The 24358-nt window shown below is 44.2% G+C and overlaps 1 protein-coding gene across 5 annotated transcripts in view; it reads right to left on the bottom strand.

Annotated features, from left to right (window-relative positions):
- The window catches only part of SPATS2L (spermatogenesis associated serine rich 2 like), a 165724-nt gene extending 142074 nt beyond the window's left edge, over nucleotides 1–23650 (bottom strand). Inside the window, exons 1-2 of one of the 5 annotated variants that reach the window (XM_061186132.1) lie at nucleotides 23629–23650; nucleotides 1670–1718 (exon numbers count right to left, since the gene is read on the bottom strand). The gene's annotated coding sequence lies outside the window, so the exon portion shown is untranslated. Of the gene's footprint in view, nucleotides 1–1669; nucleotides 1719–22814; nucleotides 23083–23141; nucleotides 23254–23346; nucleotides 23367–23628 lie in introns of those variants that run through there. The other 4 variants (XM_061186124.1, XM_061186116.1, XM_061186167.1 and 1 more) reach the window with 4 other exon arrangements.
- Between the last annotated feature and the right edge of the window lie 708 nt (nucleotides 23651–24358).

The raw sequence follows: 24358 nt of genomic DNA, 5'->3' as shown, positions 1-24358 counted from the left end.
CCAGTAAAACTGGTGTTCCAGCATGAGACAACCGCAATCTTTCGCAGGCCAAAACATTCCTGCTTTCTACCTCTAATATAATTAGTGACAGACAGCTGGAGGCATCTCAGTCTCCTGACAAAAATATGATCAGAATTGTTTTCAGTTGGTACATCTTTCCATCAAGCTGTTTGTTGCCTTCCAGCAGAATAATCAGAGTTTCTGATTATCTGGTACGTTCCAAGAAAACAGGAATTGATTGTGCCCTTGCTTGTCTGATGGGGAGAAGGCTGCCAGAATTTACATAGTAACTCTTCAGTTGCCTAATGGAAAGAAAAACTAAGCTGTGTGTGTGTGTGTGTGTGTGTGTGTGTGAAAGAAAAACTAAGGGGGGTGTGTGTGTGTGTGTGTGAGAGAGAGAGAGAGAGACAGAGAGGAGGAATCCACCAGTAGTTTCCATAATAATTCTCTTTGAACAACAATAAAGAAAATGTTTTCGTGGTGATTCAAATTTCAGATATGAGGAAGTAAAGTATTCTATTCCATTCACGGAAAACAACCAACTCCCACCAACGTTAATGGCTCTTTTCAAAAAGTTACAGTCATCTTACTACTGAAGTTTCAGGGTTATGTAAAAAGAATCAAGTTTAAACATTCATGGAAACATCCAGGTGCAATAAGACCTCATTATTTTGGACTACTTCAATTTGGAATTTACAATCATTTGACAGGATCTAGACCAGAGATGATCTTTTCACAGTGAAAAATGGCTTGCTAAGCAAATTACTTTAAACAAGCAAGACTGCTGGGGGGAAAAAATAAAAATAAAAATATTTTTGTAAAGTATGAGGAACGAAAAATAACAACATGCTTCCCCTCCAACAAATACTTGTGATGAACCCAGTCAAATACCAATAACTGATAACAATAATAATTACCATTTAACTGAATGTCAATCTTATATAGTCCACTTTACATACATGAGCTAGAAATATCCCAACAACTCTGCAAGATGGGTATAATCATCCCCATATTAAAGAGAAGGAAACTGAGGCTCAGAGAGGCAGGTGACATGCAGAGACCGTACAATTACTAGGCAGCAGAAGCAAGATGCAAAGCCAGGCTGCCTGGCTCAAAAGTCTGTGTCCTTCCACTCCCACTCAACGCTGAGTGAGCACTGACGACTGCGAGCCAGACTTCCAGATTCACTGGCCCAAGTTCTTCTACACCAGCAAGAATGGTTATCACTTCAAGGAGGGAAAGCCAAGTAGTCTGGCCCCAGAGCCCACCACTCTTAACCATAATTCCTTTCTACAACACAACGATCTCTATAAATAAAGACTTTTTTCCCCTGGTACTTTGAGGTATTTCGCATGCACGAAACTACAGAAATCCATAGAAACGTCAATGTAGGTGATGTAGGTGGAGAAGGCACAGGTGGGTGGGGGAGGATTGCTTTCAGTCCTCTGCTCCTTGCCTCCATCCCCCATCCCTCATCCCCCATCTCCCACCCCATCATGAGCGACTTGTCTCTTCGGTCTGTACACCTATACAGGAGCACTCTGGTGCTAAAATCCTGAAAGGCTGACAGACTGTGACAAGACCTGTGGGAGTCAGCTGCAGGTGCAGGGGCAGCCAGCCATGTGGGCAGCAGGAGGATACAGAGAAGGGAGGGATCATCTCTACTTACCTGGGAATCCGCGGAGATATTCCTGACAGTGGTCAGGGTCTGGAGTGCTCTAGGAAAAAAAGAAATTTGGGAAGTCAGATCTCACATTTCAAAGCCACACCACTCATCTCCCTCACACCCACACCCAAGCACAGGCTCTGGAGTCAGGCAGACAAGGAATTGGGTCTTACCTGTGACTTAAAGCCTCAGTTTACTCAACTGTAAAATGGGGGACAATATCAATAATTGTAGCTTCCTCACAGAGATGTTGTGAAGACTGGATAGTATATAATTTGTGCAATGAATTTGGCACACACAGTAGTGATATTTTAATAACAAGAACAGCTAACATTTATTACTTTCTTACAAAGTGCTTGGCGTTGTTCTAGGGCTTCAATGGGTTAACTCTTCGATACTCTGAGTTAGGCACTATTACCACTGGCATTTTGCAGATATAGCAAATGAGGCACCAAAAGGTGAAAGCACCTGTCTCCTAAAAATATACAAGGCAAGTGAGGGAGCTGGGATTCTGTGACCATCTGACCACAGGGCCTAGACTCTAAACCATAGGGATATCCTGCCTAATTTATCACAAATAAATGTTAGTTACTGTTATTATTATTATTGTTTCTGTAATGATCTCCTTTCCAAAACATAGCCTGTAATATCCACACAAGCCCAGGGAACTCACCATTCAGCTAGTAACCACTTAGGCACAGAGACAGGTGCTGGGCTCCTAAGTCAACCAGGCAATCACTCACTAAGTCAACAATCTCTTCAAGTGTTCCCTGAGAATCCCTCTGCATCCGTTGCTCTGTTAAGCACCGCGTGGGGCTTCAAATGCTCTGGTCACTGATCCTGCAAAGTCAGCTCAACCTCCAGGAAACAACCGGGGAACGAGGAACGGAGGGAGCACCGGGAAGGACGGGACAGGACCTCAGGACGCTGGATGCTGTGCCTGGCTTGGCGCCACCTCTCTAGGTGACCTTTTCCAAGTCAGCTGACCTCTCCGGTTTTCATCTTTAAGTGAGAGGACTGACCTAGAGGCTCTTAAGCCCTGAGATTCGAATCCACCATTCTATTCTGACTCTCTTGTAATCAGACTACCTTTCCTCTGAACAGTCCATTTCTGCGAGAATATATTGTAACCCTTCATTTCTCTAACACACTGACTGAACACAATGCCAGGCACTGTGAATAGTGCCCAGGATTAAAACACAAGACAAAGCCTACACTTTGTAATGAGCTCTGAGAGCACGATGAAGTCTTACCACAGGAAATCTCGGCAATCGGAAGACCAGGGAAGAAGGCAGCCCTTAGGACACCTGCGCATGCCCGGTGGGCCCCCATCGGAGCCCTGGGTGTGGCCCCGAAGAACTCTGCACCAATCTTAGGACCCAGGGTCCCGGTGTCCCAGGTGCCCAGCAATCTGGGAAGGGGGTGCCATGCTAACCTTATGGGGCAGATAAGAATGTCTGTGAAAAATAAGGCAGAAGCCAGACAACCAGGGAGATGCTTGAGCGGAGGTTTAGGTTTGTTTTCTGAAAGTAATTGTGTTGTGTGCAATAAACCAAAGAGATGAGAACTCAGTTGGCACTTAATTACTTGACTTTCTTCACTTTGATAAAGTATACCAATGGCCATTTTGATAGAGATCGTTTATGTATGTGTGTGTGAGTGCGCATGCGTGCCTGCTTCTTTGCGAAGCACTTCAACAAAAGATGCTACCGACTTTACATCACACTTAAGATATATTTGCTTTTACAGAAACTCCTTGGAGGGAAATAATTCAGTGAGTATAATACTTCCATTAAAAAGAAATTGATTTTAAAATGTGCTTTTCAAACTTTTGACAAAAACAATTCTTTGATTTTCTGTATGTACCACAAAAGGCAAACATTGTTGTGTGGACAATGTAACAAATAACATGAGTTGTCAAATGAGACATTAAACATTTATTGATTTAATTTTTAATAAAGACTTTTAAACATAACCCAAAATGTCCATCAATCTTTGACATGGGAGGAAGTAGCATTTTGGTAAATTCCATCTCCTACCACAATTGAAGTCCAGAAGATGTTTATGGTTCTTAGAGAGGACAATGACGGTATTCTTTACAGGATGGTCAAATATTTGCAGCATATAATTTTAGAAGGCACAAAAAGGTAGAACATAAAAATGTATTATTTTGACAGGTATTTAGGTAACGGATACACCCTCTTTGCTATGTCTCTACCAAAGTACCCAGTGCATGGGAGTCTACAGAGAATTTAGTTCCTAAATTGGCTCCAAAAATGTTTTAAGCAATGGCAACATTGTTAGAGAACATGAATAAACTTCAAGGATGACAACTCTGAGGAACAGTACCCTCTTGGATATATAAATTATAGCTTTCTTAAGCCTAGAAAGAAAAATAAAATAAAATTTTAGTAGTGATCATCCCCGGGGTGAAGAATTATGAGTGATTTTTTTCTTCTTTATAATTCTGTCTGCTTTCCAAACTTCCTGTAATGAGAACGTGTAACTTTAACAATTTGAAAAAAAAATCTTTTTACACTCTCAAGATACCTGATGTAAAAAGTGAAAAGGCTTTGGAATCAGACAAACTTGGGTTCAAATCCCTGCTTATACCCTTTCTAGCTTGGTGCCCTCAGATAAGTTACTCAGCAGCCGAAGTTGAACATGAAATGGAAATAATAACACATGCTTAAAGCATCATTTTGACTACTAGAGGTGAGATATTGTAAATGCTTAGCACAGAGTAGGAGCCCAATAAATGACAGTCACTCTTCCATTTATAGTACACAGTCAAGAGAAGTTAGGCGCTTCTGATAACAGTATATAAATTTGTTGGTGTTTATAAATTGATGCTTCAGGCCATTTGTTTATGGAAACACTGAGTTTTTACTATGTAATATTCAGAAATTTTCTAACAATTAAAAGTTCAGGGCTACCCTGGTGGCGCAGTGGTTGAGAATCTGCCTGCTAATGCAGGGGACACGGGTTCAAGCCCTGGTCTGGGAAGATCCCACATGCCGCGGAGCAACTGGGCCCGTGAGCCACAATTACTGAGCCTGCGCGTCTGGAGCCTGTGCTCCGCAACGAGAGAGGCCGCGACAGTGAGAGGCCCGCGCACCGCGATGAAGGGTGGCCCCCGCTCACCGCAACTAGAGAAAGCCCTCGCACAGAAACGAAGACCCAACACAGCCATAAATAAATAAATAAACAAATACTTTAAAAAAAGAAAAAAAGTTCAGAAAAAGAGTAAGTAAGAGGCTTCCCCCTCACTCTCCCTTTCATCACATTCATTAGATTCCTACAGTCTGAGACTCTTGGGTTTACTGTTATTTGCCACTTTGCGGCTGTGTTCAGAAATCCTCTGGTTGGCATGGGAGTTGGGAGAATGGGTTACAGTGAACCCTTTAGAGAAAAGAGAAAGAAACCACAGCTACCACAATCAAGATCTTTTCCATATTGTCATTCCTTATGATGAAAGTGAGCAAAATAAATTATGGGATTGCTTAAATGAAGGGCGAGGGACTAGATCAGAGATTCTCTGGCTTTTCTTTTTTTTTAATGGTAGTTATGTTGATATTTTCATCCTATTCATGTGCAAGTAGTTCAGTCAAGTAGGTTTATGATAAAATACATGTACTTAACAAAATATGGCTGGTGGGGGTATGTTGCCCTTGGTTATATGTTGCTGTACCTGACTACAGCAAGAAATATGGATTTAACTGGCTTTAATATCAAGTCAAGTATTTGTTGACACATGGAAATGAAAAATATCAAGGAAAATCTTGATATATAGGTCAAATTCCATTTCAACTCACTCCAAGGGACTGTCCAAAGTCTTCTGCTGCCCTGAAATTGTGTTCTAAATGATGCTTGTCCCAGTCATAGATAACAGAACTTCTCATTACAATGGGATTTGCTACATAAATGAATACTGGTATAGATTTTTAGGCAGTACAATTTATTGTAGAAAGTACAGCTCAAAAAAAAAAAAAAAAAAACCATTACGTATTACGTACTTAACCTCTCCCTCTCTCTCAACCCTGGAGGCATATCTTGCTTTCTACCTGAGGTGTGAACTGTTCTCTCCTTTTCAATGTTTGATTGCTTTTTGTTCCTCTCACTTTGCCTAGTACAGAGCAGACGTTCAAAAAATAGCTGATGAAGAAATGAGCTGAATGAAATGCGGTACCAAAGCAAATAAGGGAAATTCAGAATAGCTTCCTGCATAGAAGGAGAAACAAAATTTAGAAATTGATTCAAGGTGAGTATGGCAAGCAGGGTTAACATTCCCAGCTAGCCGGCTCAAGGAGTCCGGGGCTCCGCGGGCCCTCTGTTGGCTCCCTACTGCTAAGTGTTCATAGGGGTTTGTATAAAACATCCAGCACTTGGTTTACCCACGCCCCGCCAATCTCCGAGGAATGCCACAGAGACATTTCAGTCATTAATTACCTGAAGCACCTTCATAAGGGTCCTACAGTGAGCCCAAGCTGGGGTGGCCAATGAACAAATCCTGTCCTTTTAAAGGACAGAGAGAAAGGGCCACCACGACCACCTGGGAGGCAAGAAAGGGCAGGGAGGTTAGCCGGCAGCAGCCCCAGGGGGAAAGGGAATGAGCGCAGCCCCTGGGGTGGGATTGACTCTCTGGCAGCCAGACTTAAAAGCAGTTTCTGAGCCCTTGCCTACATTACCAGGGCTGGGGGGAAACCACAGGAGACTTCAGAAAAGTATGCGTGATGTCCAGTGTCAAAATTCCTAACTTCTTCTCTTTCATTCTCCCCTTTGGCAAAATGATTGCTTTAATAATCAAAGAGTTTCCTATAATTGTTTATAATGCAACCCTGTTGGAATATGCTTTTCTATCTGATAGTCTTTTATTGTGAGCCTTTTTTTAGTTGAAAGCTAAAATAATGCATCAGATATACAAGTTTTGCTTCTGTCTTGGAACAACATAATAGATCTAAATGGCTATTTTTATAAAGGTCTGTACTGTGTTCAAAGGAACCACCTACTGATGCCAAGGGCTTCCTTCCCTCATCGAGGGATGTGCCACGGGAGTGAGTAGTTAAGCTCTGAGAGATGCCAAGCTCGCTGGGCACTGGGGGCTTCCTGGGCAGAGAAAGGGCCTGTCCCTTTATTACTGGATAGAGTAGAAGCAAAGAGTTAGGAGGGTCTGGTGAGGTTAGCCCCAGGAGTGGTGTATTTTTACATATATTTTACAAATATTCCCATTATTCATTTGAAAATATTTTAAATGGTAAATCGGCTTCTCCTTGGGAGGCATGACCTGTGGCCATTAATTAATAACTTGGGAGCTAACCATGAAAGCACTTTTGAGTTCACCCACCGGTTTGCTCAATGCATTTAATCCTCCCTATGACCTTTGTGCAGGAGTCATTATCTCTGTGTGAAAGCAGAGGGAGCCAGCCGAGGCTCAGAGACAGTAAAGCACTTTGCCCAGTGTTAGACAGCTACGGAGCGAGCGCTGGATGGAGCCACATCTCGGATCCAATCCACAGATTCACAGCCCATCGTCTTGTGCACAGTTCTAACTACTCACTAGCTGTGCAGCAAGCCCAAACTGAACTCGCTGGGCCCTTCCCACCTGCAAACCACGATGGGGCACATACTCTCCACGGGCCAAGCTGGTGGGTGTGCTGTGTCGATACAAACCTTCTTAGTCATTGGGCTACGACGGACACTGTTTCTCCCTTGTAAGAACTAAAATGACTGAAGGAAAATTGGGACACTTCTAAGGCAAATGTGTAAGCTCAAGGGCTATGAAAATTCAAGAACTCAAAAACCAAAGATAACTTTCTTGACTAGACAAGAGTTGGGTATAAGCTCTGCAACAAAGTAGCTCTTGGATATGAAATATTACTACTAGGGGTTTTTTTTCTTTCATTTTTACTAAGAACTGAAACCTACAGAATGACAAACCAGGATTACCCTATTAAAAGACAACTTCAATTGCTCCTTTGTTCTAAGAAACTGTGTGTTGGGTACTGACTGGCAATACCTTATACCTTGATTTTCATATTAATTATGCGTTTTTCCTTCAAAAATTGACTGCCACACTACACGCTGTGAGTCAGATTTGAGAGCTGCCAAGATAAATGTTCCGAATGGCTGACTTTTTAAAGACAACCTGTCAGTTCACCAAATAATTCTTTGGGGGTTTGTCCCAGTAAATGTTATGTCTCCCCTATACCTATACTTATACCTACAGCAAGGGTTACAGCCCTTTCCTGATGTAGCATCTTACAACTAAGGCTAAAGGTTTTTCCTTTCAACCCCTAATATACAAGTAATGAAACTTATAATCCCTTTTGACAGCATCAATTTACTTTGGCTGTTATTGTTTAATTCCTATACTGATTTGTGTGAAATACTCTGATTCCTAGGGAGATAAGTAATTCTGGCCTAGTCCCTCCAACTAAAACAAAGATGACTTTTGTGTTTTTGACTAAATAAATGTTTTCTTCCCTGAGGTTTGCTTTCATCAAATAATCATACCAATGTTTGATTTCCTTTAGTTAGCACCTTATTTTAATGAGGCTTGATTCCAAAACATATAAGAACATACGCACACAAGAGGTACTGTATTGAGTAAGCCAAGAGCTCCAGCCAAGTGTCCTATCTTTTATGTGGCACCAAGTGACATTTTGTGAAAAGCACAATGGTAACTATTCATTCCGCCAGCCTTAAAAAGATAGGCATGAACTGCCTGCCAGAATGGAAAAGCTTAAGCTTTGAAATCAGACAGCTGGCTTCAAATACCATCTCTACCACCACTATCTCTGTGACCTTGGGCAAACTACTTGTCTCCCCTCAGAGCTTTTTCATCCAAAAATAGGGGTAACAGATGTACCTCAACGGGGTTGTGGAAGAGTTAAATGAGAATTTTGAGATTAAAAAACCAAGCATATAACCTGGCATATTAAGGAGATAATTGATCATTTTTTTCTGCCTCTCTGTAAAATGCCATTAGTAATTCATTTTGTTGTCTATGCACAAAAAAAAAATGTAAAGGATATTAACTGTGGTGCTCTTTATGACAGCAAAGAACTGGAAATGGTCTAAGCATAGGGAAATGATTACATTAAGGTATATTCATATATTGAAATGTATGCAGTCATTCCAAATATTTCTCAAATAATGTTTTTTGACAAGAGAAATTGCTACCCTAGAATTTAAGTGAGGAAAACAGACAAGAAAACCTGTATAATAACAATAGCTCACATTTACTGAGCATTTACTATGAGGCATGCACCATGCTATGTACTTTACATTCATTATTTTATTAATTCTTACAATAAACCTACTAGATACATACTATTATTATCCCTATTTTGTAGAAGTAGATATTGAAGTTTTGATAGTTTAAGCAATTTACAGTCACTACATGAGTAGCATAGCCAGGACTGAAATCTCCAAGTGTCTGATTCCAAAGCACTTTTAACTACTATGTCACACTGATTGCTCAGTACAAACTGCCTAGGTCCACCATGAAGCTAGTTTAAACACACACACACACACACGTATGCACATACTCACAACCACACATACATCCATGTCTGGAAGGAAAACACACCAGATACTAACAATGACAATCTCTGGGTGGTGAAATTTTAGCTGACTTTTAATTCTCTTTTATCCATTTCAGTATTTTTTCCAAATTCAACGAGTATGCAATTATTTTTACAGTCAGCAAAAACTTTTTTCAAAAAAAAACTTGTGAGAGTATTTTGTAAAATCTAAAGCACTACCGAAGAGGAGTATTTTCATGAAGCAAGAGTTTATTCCTTGACTTATTACAGATTTGAGTTCCTCGTGCTACTATTCTTTCAAATTATTTTTTCTTTCCATCAAGTCCAAGGTAAAAAGCGTGTAAAAGACTATTTTGTACACGAGTAAAACAAAACATAGTACACAAACACCATATGTATAAGTGACAGACATTTGATATTAATATAAAAGTCAAAGAGTTTGTGTGAGAAGGAAAAAAACCCTCTTTGAATAATACAGGATTTTCCATTTAGAGAAAACACATCCATTAGTGACATGATGCCATCAGTGCATTCTCTGTCATGGTCACAGTTAGTGAAACTGTCATGGAGCCATGTACATAGACTCCAGCATGCTACTTGGACATGATTCAGCCTGATTACTGTCTGTCCCAGGAGATGTGAGTATAATGATGTGCTGGAGTGACACCTAAGGAGTGATTTCCTATCCCACCACCAATTAGTTTCCAAAGCAATGATTCCATAAAGAGAACTGAATGATACACAAAAAAGCAATCCTTTGAACCAAACAAGTTCATGTGAGTTGAAATTATAGGTGAAGTATGAATTTACTTTACAAAATTATTTTTTAATAAATTAAAAATATTTACATATTTTTTTAAATTAATTAATTAATTTATTTTTGTCTGCGTTGGGTCTTCGTTTCTGTGCGAGGGCTTTCTCTAGTTGTGGCAAGCGGGGGCCACTCTTCATCGCGGTGCGCGGACCTCTCACTATCGCGACCTCTCTTATTGCGGAGCACAGGCTCCAGACGCGCAGGCTCAGTAGCTGTGGCTCACGGGCTTAGTTGCTCCGCGGCATGTGGGATCCCCCCAGACCAGGGCTCGAACCCGTGTTCCCTGCACCGGCAGGCAGACTCTCAATCACTGCGCCACCAGGGAAGCCCTACATATGTTTTTTAGTAAACTTTTCAAAAGAAAAATGAATGCAATCTAAAAGTTACTCCAATTCATCTTGTTTCATTTCGTAATATAGTTCTATGATTGGCAATAAGTGGATCAATAAGGATAGTGTCACTAAGGCATCTGACTAAGTCTTTCCTAACTGCATCCTCTTAGAGAGCTTGGGGGCAAGAAAGTAAACACGAGTGCGAGATGATCGAACTAGTTCAAACAAAGAAACAAAAAACAGCTAACAAAATTCATGTATGGATGTCAAAAAGTCTCTTGTAGAAAGTCACAGGGCTCTCTCTTTGGCCTGTCTTGGTCCACATTTTATCAATGACAGAGGAAGTACCTTTCTCAAAAAGTGTAATTGACAAATAAGTGAAAAATGTACCACTGAGAGATTGAACTTTTAGAAATTAGAATTCAAAAATGTCTTGATGGAGAGGAAAAATGATTTGCCGAAAAGGGACAAAATGTAACGAGAATAAAGGTAAAGTCCCCTACGTGTGTTCCCAAGGTTAACTGCACAGATACAGAATACGGGAGAGCTGGATTTGTAGGGGTTGTCCAGAAAGAGACTGGGAAGTTTTACTTGACTTTGGATATAAACTAACAACGTGCTGCCCCTCATTTAAAATGGAGGCCAACACAGGATCTGACTAGATCAGCAAAAGAAGGTGCCCTGGACGGGGAGTTAGCTGCAGCCGTGTGTCCTCTGCCACTCAGAGAACTCAGGAGCAGGGTGTTGAGTTCAAGATGCCTCGCTTTTAAAATGGCACAGGCAGAGTGGCGGGCGACCAGAGTGTTAACAGGATGGCGAATCTCAGCCAAAAGAACTGGGACCACGTAAGCCTGAAAAGAGAAGACTTCGAACAGGATACAATAGCGATGGTCAAATATGTGAAGATCTACCACACTCAGGTGCATGACTATTCTGTGGCATGCCAAAGGGCGATAGGAGATGAACAGGGAAGCTACGGGGAGGCAGATTTCAGTATCTGATGTGCGTGATAATGAGTATTGGTCCAACCACAAATGAGACAAGGTCCAAATCTAAAGGGGCTCAAGATCTAGGAGCACTGCAGGCTACCGTGGGCAGCGGTCTTCAGTGTCACAAAACTGTGACCACCTCATTCCTGGCAGGGTTCGAACGGCAGCTGGCTGACTGGGATACTGTGGAAGGGATTCCTGCTTCTGGGGAGACTGTCAGACCACAGCATCCAATATCTCTTTCCAGTGCCCACCTTCTATGCTTCTAATTTCACATCAGTAAATTTCATGAAGATACTCAGTGCATTTATGTAAGCAATAGCTAAATATGCCTCGCCTTAATAAATGAGAAATAACTATAAATTTAAAGACAATCCAGGAGATTCAGAAGGTGAAATCCTACCAAAGTTTGGAAATGATAAATTAATGTTGTCATGACAACCTTAGTTGATATCACCCATTGCAACTACAACAGTTCTTGCTCTGGGACTACCAGAACAATAAATGAGTTTATATATTCAGTGCCACAAACCAGCACTAAATACTATTTTTAATGCTTTTATTTTTAATTTTAGAGGTAGTAGGTTTATACTCTCTCCTTGAGTATTCTCAGGTTGAATATGACACTATACTGAGGCTGTGGTATTGCAGTGGGGCGATCGAGATTACATCAAGAGCCCAGGAAGTCACTGGCAGCCCCCTGCATGTACTAAATCCAGTCCACCATTCAGACTTCACAGGAGAAATGAATGAGAAAGGACAAAGACCTTCTAGATCAGGACATTAGCAGTCACAGTAGCCAGCATAACATCTTCCACTTTCCCCTTTAAAAATTATAGGACTGCCCACGTTCCTGTAATAAACACAGGTCGATCATAAGTGGCAGTATGTCAGATCAGACTATCTTACCGCTGTTTATAGGTTTTCTCGGTTATGTATTAGCAAGCACTACAATATAAGAAAGTGAGCCCTCACTGAGAACAACGCTGCCTCCAATCAAAACCATTCTCTCCTGAGTATACTAAAGCTTTTCTCCCCTTCTTGTAAGCAACAAAGGCTACAATAAAAGAACTTCCCAAACACCCACAGTTAAGGAAAGAATGGCTCCTACAAAGTAAGTGTGAAATCTGTCCCTGGTATCTAATTTGTATATGAATCTTCCTTTTCAGGGTATTTTAGTGGCTTCCTTTATCTATAATTTATCAGCAAAGAATAGAAATAAAAGTTTATTTTGATGGCAGTGCACCTGACTATTCAGAGACTCAAAAACTTGCTTTGTTTATTCTTATATTACCCTGGCAGAGGATGTAAACATGCCTTTTTTTCCATGGCTTCATGTTGTATTCATAATCCCAGATGAATATTTTCACAAATGCAAACCATTAGGCAGGACGGGCCTTAAGCAGAATGTGGAGGCAACTTCCTTCTGGTCCTTTTTCACCCAGGGATGGCTGAATTCTGGCCCTCCTGGCCCAGGTTTCTTATCTCCTTCTTATCAGTCTCAGGGAAGGGTCTATAAAATCATTCAGTCTAAGGAGCACATGTCTGACCAGTTTAAGTTACCACTTTCATAGCATTGCATTTTAGGCCCTGAGGCTGGGCACTTTACACCTTGTTTTAGTTAGTCGTAAAAAATCATAACAGGGCTTCCCTGGTGGCGCAGTGGTTAAGAATCTGCCTGCCAATGCAGGGAACACAGGTTCGAGCCCTGGTCCGGGAAGATCCCACATGCCGCGGAGCAACTAAGCCCGTGAGCCACAACTACTGAGCCTGTGCTCTAGAGCCCGCAAGCCACAACTACTGAACCCGCAAGCCACAACTACTGAGCCCACGTGCCACAACTACTGAAGCCCGCACGCCGCCTGTGCTCGGCAACAAGAGAAGCCCCCGCTCGCCGCAACTAGAGAAAAGCCCGCGCGCAGCAACGAAGACCCAATGCAGCCAAAAATAAATAAATAAAACAAATTAAAAAAAAAAATCATAACAAAGCAAGTAGGTATTATTAATTTCACTCCATAAATGAGAAAACTGAGGTTCAGGAAGATTAAATAATTGGCTCAAGTTCATTACAGCCAGCCAATTACATGAGTCAGAACCAGGCTTTTCAACTATCAAATCAAATCTGTTTTCCTTCTCTTCTAACCCATACTGGTCTTAGGAAAGAGAATAGAGTTCTTATCATGTAGGCTTTTGCATATTAGAGAGCAGGAAAGAGAAAGTGTTGATATTTGAAAAGCCCTTTTGAGTAGAATGAATTCTGAAATCACACCATAAAGGCAGCCACCTTTCTTGCCCACACTTAAGACCAGCCTTCTCACAGGGAACAAAGAAGCAGATGTACCATAATTTAGGAAAATCAGCCCTATACTTGCCTTCCCCTTCCCCTCCCAAGTTGCACATGTGGTACAAATGGGACCCAGAGACCAGTGGGGCAGCCAAACAGTGTCTGGTGTCAGGGGTCTGGAATCAGGGAACAGCCAGTATCCAGGCAAGCTCTTCAATTCCACAAATACCTATTAAACTAGCTGAGTTTCCTGCCCATTGCTGGCAGGTGTTAGTAGAAGCTTGAAAGGGACCAGCAAGTGCTTACTGTAGGGCTTGTAGCTCAGAGGCAAGACTACTGGCTTAAGAAGGCTTGGAGATATGTGATGGGATCCTTACCCAAGGCAATCTGAGATTCCTACACAAGACCTCAAATCAGGGACTTGGAAATGTGAGAGAGAACCTGGGGCACAAAGTGAAAATGTGGTACCCAAGAATGAGACAGTTCTGGCTTCCCAGGTAAGGCCAGACAGACTGCATGGTCAACCCAATGGAGAGTCACTCGGGTGCAGGTGGAAAGGAGTTGTAGCTCCTGCCAAGCGCCCGAACTGGTCCCAGATCCTGCAACTGGGGAAGCAATCACCACACCAGGGTGGTCACCACTTTCTCAGGCCAGTCTCTGTACAGGTATGACTTTCAAACTTTTATTTTTAGCATAAGAACCTTTCCTCCTACCAGAATCTTATACTAATGCCTAATATGTAAAAGCAAATCAAAACAACTGCCCAGGGGCATTCTTCTCAGAACCAAAGGGCTCAACAGAACACAGCACACAAACCACCAGGAGAGAGGCGCTGAGTCCCACTGCCTATCAGAGTCACCGGCACCTGATTCCGCTGAATTTTTCCCGTGATAGTCATGGTTTCTTCCCATCACCTCCAGGTTTCTCCCTCCTGCTCCATCCTGGTAAGCTCTGCTTTCCCATCACTGGTTGGCTTTTCCACTTGAAAACAAAGCTCTGCATATCTCTTAGGACATATTATCTTCTGGGTCCTTGTGACAGCCCGTGTACCTTCCTCAAGCCTTCTGGGCCAAATGATCCACAGACTGCTGTCCTCAGTATCTTAAGGCATAACTGAGGAGTACTAGTTGTTGGGCACGTCATTTTGTTTGATGCACAATGGCTTTATCGTGTACATATTATTGAGGCTCAAGACAGTGGAGGACCTGGGACTTCTCCCACTGGGAAAGGGTCCATGGCAGGATGGGGGAATCTCAGAGACCTAGGCGTGGCTCTTGGTGTTTTGTCTGTACCTCACAAGCAAGAGGCTTCCCGGGACTCCACTCGCCCTGCCCTTGCTCCTCCTGTCTACCTCAAATCCTCCCTGTAGCACACGGTATCCCTGTTTCCCTCTCCTGATGGTGACTGGGTGGGCCTGGCGAGACAGATGTGCCAGACTCGTGATTTTAGCCCCGTGCACACTGTATGAAGGACTCCTGGTTGTAGTTTTCACAATCTGTCTCTCTGATTCTGAATCTTACCTAAAGCACTTTAATATCTGTGGATTTAAGAAACTGAGCAACTGCTGCTTCTCTATACCTGTAGGGCTGACTTAATCATTCAAAAAGCTCCTGGGCTTGGCTCATACAGGATGCATCTCCTGGGAACAAGGAGATGTTTTATAACAATGCTGTCCAATACGACTATTATGCGAGCCACACAGGTAGTTCAAAATTTCCTAGTAGCCATGTTAAAAAAAAATAAGATAAAGAGAAACGTGAAATTAATTGTAATAATATATTTTATTTAACCCATTATATCCAAAATGTTACTGTCTCAGCATGTAATCAATAAAATTTGTTCATGAGCTATTTTGCATTCCTTTTTGCATACCAAGTCTGAACCCGTGGTGTATTTCACACTCATAACACATCTCAGTTTGGACTAGGTGCATTTCAAGTGCTTGGCAGCCACAGGCAGCTAGTGGCCATGGTACTGGACAGCACAGTTCTTCAATCTCTTCTCTGTTTCCATCCCTCCTCTCGTTTCTCTCCTGTAACAACTCATTTCCTTTAGTAGGGATGCTGCGGGCAGGGGTAGTCAGTGGGGACCAGGATCATCAGAGAAGACTTTGATACACACCCGAAGGGAGCGCCCAGATCACAAAGGAGCTTTTGTGCCAGGCTAGGGAGCTTAGATTTTATCCTGGAGAAACAGTGGCTCCGCTGAAGGATTTGAAGCAGCAGAGAGTCCATGATCAAATTTGCCTTTTAGAAAGGCGGCAGTGTGGGGAAGGGGTTGGAAGCAGGCCAGGCAGAAGGCAGGGAGACCAGTTACAAGGCTACTGCAGTAAACCTCAAGAGAGTGATGAGGGCCTGAACCTAGGCACTCATGGTGGTAATGGCCTAGAGAGGTGAGGGCAGATTCAAGGGTTTGAGAAGACAGTTTTTACACAGCTTAGTCATCAATGAAAAGTACGGGTTGAGAAAGAGTGAGGATCCTAGAACAGCTCCCGGATTTTAAACTTGGTCAAGTGGGTTTCATCAATTGAGGTAGAGAACCCAGAAGGAATATGCTGGCTGCAGAAGTAGAGTTCTGAACTCCCTGAGTTTAAGACACCTGGAGCAGATGTCAGGAGAGTTCAGAGCTGCAGATTTAGGAATCGATGGCATATAGGTGGTAGCAGAAGAAAAGAAGAGGTGAGCAGAGGGTTGAAGGGGGAACCCTAGAGGGTACCGAGGTCTGGGAGGAGGAGAGGAACCAGCAGAGAAGTCTAATGCAGAGCGGTTGGGCAACAGGAAAGACATCAGGAAAGGAATGACTCAGAAAACAGGTGGGCAAGGTTTCAAGGAGTAGTGATCAGTAACACCAGAGCCTCCTGGCCAATGAATCTGGAGGTCTGCAGGACAGACGTGGCCATTACGAGAGGACAGGGCTGTAGAGGGCTGGGGAGGTGGGGGTGTAGCGTGAGGACCTGTTCTTCAAGGAGCTGCCTTCTCAGCCCAGGAGGGAGATGCAACGTGACCAGACCGACAGGGAAGGGGCCGCAGGGGTTTTGTTTGTTTTGACTTCTCTTGTTATTAAAGAACGAAAAGGCTTATGAATGCTTATGCAACGAGAGAGAAGGCTGGTTGAGACCCTGAAGGAAAGCGAGATCATGGAGCAAGATCCCTGAGGAAGCAAGAGGGGATGGTGTCCAGACAGATGAGCCTCTGACTGGAGGAAAGTAAAAGGTAGAAAAGGAATGAGGAAGAAGGCCCTGCCATTTATATGGAAGATACAACATGACCATTGCAAAACTACTTTTCTTTATTTAGAAATATATGTGAAATATAATTACAGGTGAAGGCTTTTTTTTCTTTAATAGTACTACACATCATGTATAAAATCAGATAAACGCTGAACACAGAAAAAAGTCACTAGTGTTCTGGAGCTCCAGACGTGTGGTCTTGGTATATTACCAAATCTTTCACATCCCTTTGGACTTGGCCTCAACATCACCTCAGGGGACTTTCATCCCTGGGAAGAGCTACAGCGTGGTATATGGCTGGTGGCCTCTCTGATTGGTCAGTGTCTGTGCCGAACTGATAGGTAAATATTTCCCGTATCACCACGAATTACCTTAAAGGGTGGTGTAAGAAAAAAGCCACCGATCAACTCTGCAGATTGATCAAGCTATGTAACTTCCTAGAGCCCCCTCCTTAAAAGGATACATAATCCCTACCTTGCAAGAGAGCTGTTAGGTTTAAATGAGATGATCACTAAGTGGTGGCCATCATGATGATGACGATGATTGTATTCACTTTGTTCTGAATTTCTAGGAATTGGGTGCCGCTGTTAATGAATTACTGCTTGGCAACAATTAGCATCTTGATCCCGAAAGGAGAATTAAAGACTCAATCTTAGCGTTAGGAAGGGCCCTTAAAAATCCTAATGGCCATCTGATGTTTGCATCCTTTCTTCATCCAGTACATATTCAGTGGCTGCCCTCAAACTGCCTGGGCTGACACCTGCTGTACAATGTACTCACTACTCAACCTTCCTAGGCTTCAGTATTGCCTGTCGGTAAAATGGGGGGGAGGGGGGCAGTAGCACTGCTTTGAGGAAGAACAGAGATGATGCACGTATTGAGACATTGCCTGGTATATGGTATAGCTCATGCTTAAATACATTTAATCATGGGGTCTTACCACCTCATGAACTAGCACAATCCACAACAGGACCACCTTCCTTATACTGACCCCAAATCTGTCTCCCTGAAACTCACACCCATCGGTCCTAGTTTTACAATCCATGGAGTAGTTACGCCTCCTTCAAACTCGTGTCCATTTTATCCAATGTCAACATTAATTTCTCTGTTAACAAATATTTATTGAGGTCATGACTAGGTGTCAAGCTGCAAGCTAGGCTCTGAGGACATGATGATGAGCAGTACACAGGCAATATCAAAGCCCATCTTTAAAAAAACAAATTCACCTTTCTAGTTTATTGATTCTATAGGTCTACTTATCAAGGGCTTGCTATGCCCAAAGCTTGTAGACGGTTCAAAGATAGCATACAAGGTACATCAGTGCCCTCCAGGAACTTGCAATCTCGTTGGGAAAGCAAGAATTGTGAACACAGTCGTATAAGAGAGTATCTATTGGTCTAAAGAATGATGTAGACCAAAGGGCAGAAGAGGAAGAATCCAATGAGAGTAACATGATTAGGGCAAGCAGACTTAACTTGGAGATTGTGCTTAGGTCAGAGGAAAAAGGAAAAGACATTCTAAAAGGGAGAGCATGAACAAAAGGGTACAAAGTCATCTTAGAAGGACAGTGAGATCCAATTAGTAGGAATAGAAGGTTCACGTTAGAAAAGTAGAAAATAAGGTTGGTAAGTAAAATTTGGGCAAGAGTGAGGTATATTCAAACCAGGTTGAGGGGCTTCCCTGGTGGCACAGTGGTTAAGAATCCGCCTGCCAATGCAGGGGACACGGGTTCGAGCCCTGGCCCGGGAAGATCCCACATGTCGCAGAGCAACTAAGCTCGTGCACAACTACTGAGCCTGTGCTCTAGAGGCCGTGAGCCACAACTACTGAGCCTGTGCACCACAACTACTGAAGCCTGTGCGCCTAGAGCCCATGCTTCACAACAAGAGAAGCCACCGCAATGAGAAGCCCACGCACAGCAATGCAGAGTAGCCCCCGCTCACTGCAACTAGAGAAAGCCCGCGCGCAGCAACGAAGACCCAACGCAGCCAAAAATAAATAAATTAATTAATTAAAAAAAAATAAAAACCAGGTTGAGATGTTGGACCAAAGGTGGTGGGAGGGGGAGGGGGCATAAAAAGAATTTGAACTAGTGGAAAGAGCACTAGCTTTGGAATCAGACAAATCTGAGTACAACTCAGACTTCCTGTGAGACAATCCTTGGATAAGAATTCTAAGGAGAAGAGGCTTTAGGAAGGTTGATATGATGAAGTGCGAAGCATGGGGAGAACTCAATTACAGAGAGACGGGATGTAGCAGATTATAATCATCCTAGAATAGGGAGGGCCGAGGGCCTGGGCTATCGGGGTGTGGGGAGTGAGGAATGCCAAGGAAATGTGGGAGCTGGCTCGGAAAAACTCTTACAAAGGAAGAGTTAACAGGACTTGGTGCCCGATTTTACTAATGGAATGAACGAGAGAGAGAAGAGTCAGGGATGGTTCCTAGGTCTCCAGTCTGGGTGATGAAGAGAACGCTAACAGTATGAAGGAAAGAAAAGTCTTTTCAGTGTGAAAGGAAGAGGTTTAGCAGAGGATATAAAAAGTCGATAGGCATGCAGCCGTTGGCCTAACAACAGGACATCAACCATGAAAACTATTAAACAGGTGCATAAATGAGAATAGAGTTTGTGTCAGGACTAGAGAGAAAGATTTGTATGTATAAGGGTAAATAACACCATCACATTTAAGAATATTTTTGTTAGAAAATAAAAACTCTAGCTGTTAAACAAAAATAATGGGAAGGATATAAATAGAGAGAAATGCATCCTCACAGACTATTTTTCTTAGCTATGGTACTTAGGGGATCCTATCCATTATCACAACACTGAACGAATAAACTTCTATAGAAATTCAACATATGGCCTATTTACATAACAAGCATCACAACTCCAAATTAGCCATTTTGATGTGTCAAGGAAATAACACCTTCATAGCAGACTACTTCCAAAACATGGAAGAAAAAAGAAAAGTTTGTTTTTCTTCTATAATTATGTGTACTGGGTTTTTAACTGTTTCTATCGTGAAAATCACATTCTAATTGTGTGATTACACTCTAAGACAGAACAGTGATGGAATGAATTGATTGGCTGAATTAGGCACGATCATTCAGAGATCAATAAATAGACTCCATCACTTAAATCTGCCCATATTATGTATCTGCCCTCATGTCCTATGTCATGCTTGTGAAAGCAACTGTTCTGTGTACAAAAATTATAACAGCCATCTGATTCAATTATCACAGTCAAATAACAGTAAAGGGTCTACAGAAGATGACTGGAAAAGAAGCACAAGGGAGCAGTGAGTAAGCAGTATCTGTCTAATACAAAACCCACTCCACTCTAATCATATGGCGAGACAGGTGGTAGCAGCTTAGATCTTACCATGAGCAACCTCAACTTTTTCCATTTATCAAACTGTAACCAAAAGTTCTTGTCCTGCCTCATAAGACACTGATTAAAGCTGTGTAAAGGTAAACAGGATGAAGACCACCTAGGTGCCTTCAACACAAAAGCCATAAATGAATGTTCATTGATAACAACAGCACAACTCTATGATCAGAGGCTGAGAAACTGATAAAACTTAGAACCAAAAATGAAACATTTCTAAAGCTTAACTTCTGATGGAAAGTATTTCCATTTGCACGGCAAAGCAGGTCTTTGAGATGCTTCCTATTGGCAGTGCATCAAAGACTGAAATGGTGTGGCCTAAGCATTTTCTTTTCCTGATCATTACAGAGGTTGCCCAAGCAGACTCACAAGCCCACAGACACCTATCCCCACAAAGGCCACTTGAAAATCAGTGCAAGCACAGAAACAGTCAATTGAAGGCTTTCATTAGGGGGCTCCCTAAAACAAAATGAATACAAAAGGAGTCTTGATCATTTTGCCTAAGTAAGTACTTTAAACTAAGTTGATTCCTAGAAAATTATTTAATATTTTCAGAGGCAAGGATTAAAGAAAGAAAGAACATTTCCAATTAATATACTCCTTCCCCAGATGTTGAGTTTTTTTTACTATCCTCTTAAATATTCCCTGCATTCAAGTGATTGTATTTTTATGCAAATTATCCTTTGGAGCTAGTCGTGTGTGTGTGTGTGTGTGTGTGTGTGTGTGTGTGTGTGTGTATTTTTAAAGCCACACAAAGAATCGGACATATTTTTTGTTCTGCTGCCCCATAAAATAGATTTTAACAAAGCTTGAGTTTAATCCAAAACTCTAATTAGAGACTGCAGCAGTATTTGCCTTGTCCAAATAGAAAATCATTCCCACAGTTGATTTTTCCCCACTTAGAGCTCCAACAAATATCTTCATACACAGATTTTTTAAAAACACTACAATTACTTGATAAAAACTGCCCCCACCCATACAACACACTGCTTTCTGGTTGATACAATTTATAAGGCCAATCAAATACTTTATCCAGAAAGCAACTGTAGACTTCACTTTCAGAGTATCTTTCAAAGTCACTGTATTTGTTACTTGAATATTCTTTATTTCTTTTCCAGAATGAAGCAATTTCTGACTTCCTGTCCCTTCTTTTCCCTGCCATATTGCACATCTGCTTTATCTCTAGATAACAAAATCAATCATAATGGCAATGAATCGTTCCTTGAAGACAAACTAAACCGGTCATAAAGGTTACACGACCTTACTCTTTTAAATACTGGCATAAAGCCTCTTCCTCTGCATAGGTTCTAAAATTTCAGAGTCGTTTTTTTCTTACTTGCAAGAGGATTGGTAAAAGTTTTTAATGTAACATTTTTTAAAATGTAAATAAGCAAGTGAAAAATATTACACATAATATTTTATGTAAAGAAAGAGACTGTGTTTTAAGTTCAAGGTTTTTCACTAGCTCTCAAGCTACAGATTCTGTAATACACTCAAAGGAAAATGCTGCACAGAAAGAATCTTTACATGTCAGGTCTCCAAAACCTTGGCATCTGCTAAAACCCGGACTGCTGGGAATTGAAGGCTCAGGAAGTTCACAAACACACACACCAAACCCCCAAGAGGTGGAAACCTCCAGTTGAGAAGATGGGAGGTTTCAGTCGCATCCCCGTCCAGGTAAAGTCTCAGCCATTCACCTCCTACGTCTGCAGTAAGTATTAACTGCCGAACAGAGTGGGAGAGAGCGGGGCTGATCTTCCAAGACTCGGAAAAGTCGAGCGTGTGGAGAGAGCGGGAAGACCCTCTCGCATCTCCGGAGCCACCGCTGTCTTGGGCTCGGGCCGCTGTCGGCCGACTACGGGTCCGCCCGCCCAGACGCGGCAGCGCGACCGCTTCGTCCCGCGGCCGGGTCGCTCGGCATCTACTCCTGTCACGCCGCGGGCAACTGCAGCGACTTTGCCGGCACCGGGGGTCGCCGCATCCTGCTCCCGCCTGGCGCCCAAGGGGCGCGGGTTTCTCCGGACCCGCGGCCCCCGGGCCGGGCGGCGATCGAGGGCGAGACGCTGCCGGCGGAGGCGGCTCGGAGCGGGAGGGCGGCGGGAGGGGGTGGGTCTCCGTCCGCCGGGCGGGTGGAAGGGGACGCTCGCGCGGGGGAGGGCAGGCGAGGGACCGCGGCCGATTCAGATCCGGGGCGGGCGGGTCCACGTCGGAGCGCGGCGGCCACACGCTCGCCCCGGGCGCGCGAATGTGCGCCGCACCCGGCGCCTCCTCCCGCCCGCCGGCCAGCTCGCCCGCGCCGGCCCGAGAAAGGAAGGACGGCGACCTCCGCGTCCGGTCCGCGCGGCCAGCCCGCGTCGGCGCCGAGCGGGGGGCCACACCCAGCGCCCCGGGAGGCGGCTGGGGCTGGGCGGCCCAGGCTGCGGATCGCGCGGCCCGGGCTCAGCCACCGTCCCGGCCGCGCAGGCCCCGCCGCGTCCGCCCGAGCCCCGCGTCCCGGCCCGGGCCCGGCGGGCTGGCGGGGAGGGGTTCCCGGGCGGCGGCGGCGGCGGCCGGGGATCCCGGGCTTACCTCTGTGCCGAGCGCCGGCCGCTCCGTCCCGGGCCGGGGAACAGGGATCGGGGGCGCGGTCGCCGGTGGAGGCGCGGCGGCGGTGGCGGCCCCTGCGGCGCGGAGGGCGGGCGGAGCAGGAGCCGCTGCCTGGGCCGCGCGCCGTCCGGAGCTCGCCCCGCGCAGCCGGCGCTCGCGGCGGAGGGCGCAGCCGGTTCGGCCCCCGGGCTAGATTCCTTCACTGACACAACTCCGGGTCGGCCCGCTCCACGCAGGGACACTCCCGCCCCTCGTAGGCTGCCCCCGCCCGCCGGCCGGCCGGCCAGCCCGCCCCTCAGTGTCACTCACCCAGGCGCACACACCCCGAGCCGGCGCCCCTCGCTCCCGCTCGCACACACAGCGCTGCTCACGCCTCTCTCGGGTTTTGTATCCGCTCACACGCACGTTCTGACACAGATCCCTTCCCTCCACACGCCCTCCCTAGCTCCTTTCCCACCCCACTTTCTAGAAGAATCCCCGTACAGCTTCCGCGCTTTGCTTGCCCCACACCAACCTCCTCGCCTTTACCCGAACCCCCGCCTCACTTAAACGGCCCCTGTTATTCAAAGGTTTTGCCACACCCCGCACGTGTTGCAGGAGAGGCGTCCTCCCGTACCCAGGAGAATGACCTGTGCTCCCCCCAGCACCGTCTACAAATGCAAGATGCTTCTATTTTTAGAAAGCACGGATGCTTTCTGGTGCTGAGCCAAGCTCAAAATGTAAACAAAGGTAGCCGATTCCGAAATGACCTGAAGAACCAGACGCGGAAAAAGTACTGGGTTTGGTTGGGTCTGACCTTAGAAACGCGGCTAACCGGGAGTATCCCGGCTCCTCCCTTTCGCTGCCTTTCAGGCTGGAGGACGGGTTGCTCTAAACGTGTGTGATAACCAAGTTCCAGATAGACACCGTGGGCACCAGCCCATGGATTTCTGCCTGGGAGTACAGTAGTCGGGAGAGTAAAGGCAGTTTCTCAATCATTATTCATGATGAAAGCACTTTAGATAACACACCTCTTCCAGAGGCAGTAGAGTGAAATGCAGGCAGCTCTCCAGTTTTGTTTTGTTTTTTTTCAGGGTGACTTAACCTCCCTTTTTCTCAATACCAATAACTGTTTCTCAGCGGCTCCTTGGATGTCAAAGCCCCTTGCAAATACGCAGGACGGAGTTACTTAACGCCTCTCACGCTCCAAACTCTAAGGGGCCCCTGAGTGTATAGCAGAATGTATATCATCCGATGTTCAGGAATTCATAATTTGAAATTAGATACAAACACCTTTCTGGTAAAGTTCAAATGTTCTAACATAGTGTGCCCCTGTGGACAAAGCACAGCCCTAATAAGGGATAAAGGAGCCGAAAGCCAAGGAACCTATTTTCTTTTGTGACTTGTGGTGGCGGTTCTTGTTGCACTGGATGGGTGTATGGATCATATAATTTATTTTAAAATATTTGTAAGTGCTTTATAAGTATTAACTTATTTAATCCTTTAAACAGTCCAATCAGGTAGGTAGTATTTTTGAACTTTTTTTA

The sequence above is a fragment of the Eubalaena glacialis genome, chromosome 1 (assembly GCF_028564815.1).
Source record: "Eubalaena glacialis isolate mEubGla1 chromosome 1, mEubGla1.1.hap2.+ XY, whole genome shotgun sequence".
Lineage (NCBI taxonomy): Eukaryota > Metazoa > Chordata > Mammalia > Artiodactyla > Balaenidae > Eubalaena > Eubalaena glacialis.
This window is presented reverse-complemented; position numbering and strand designations above follow the sequence as displayed.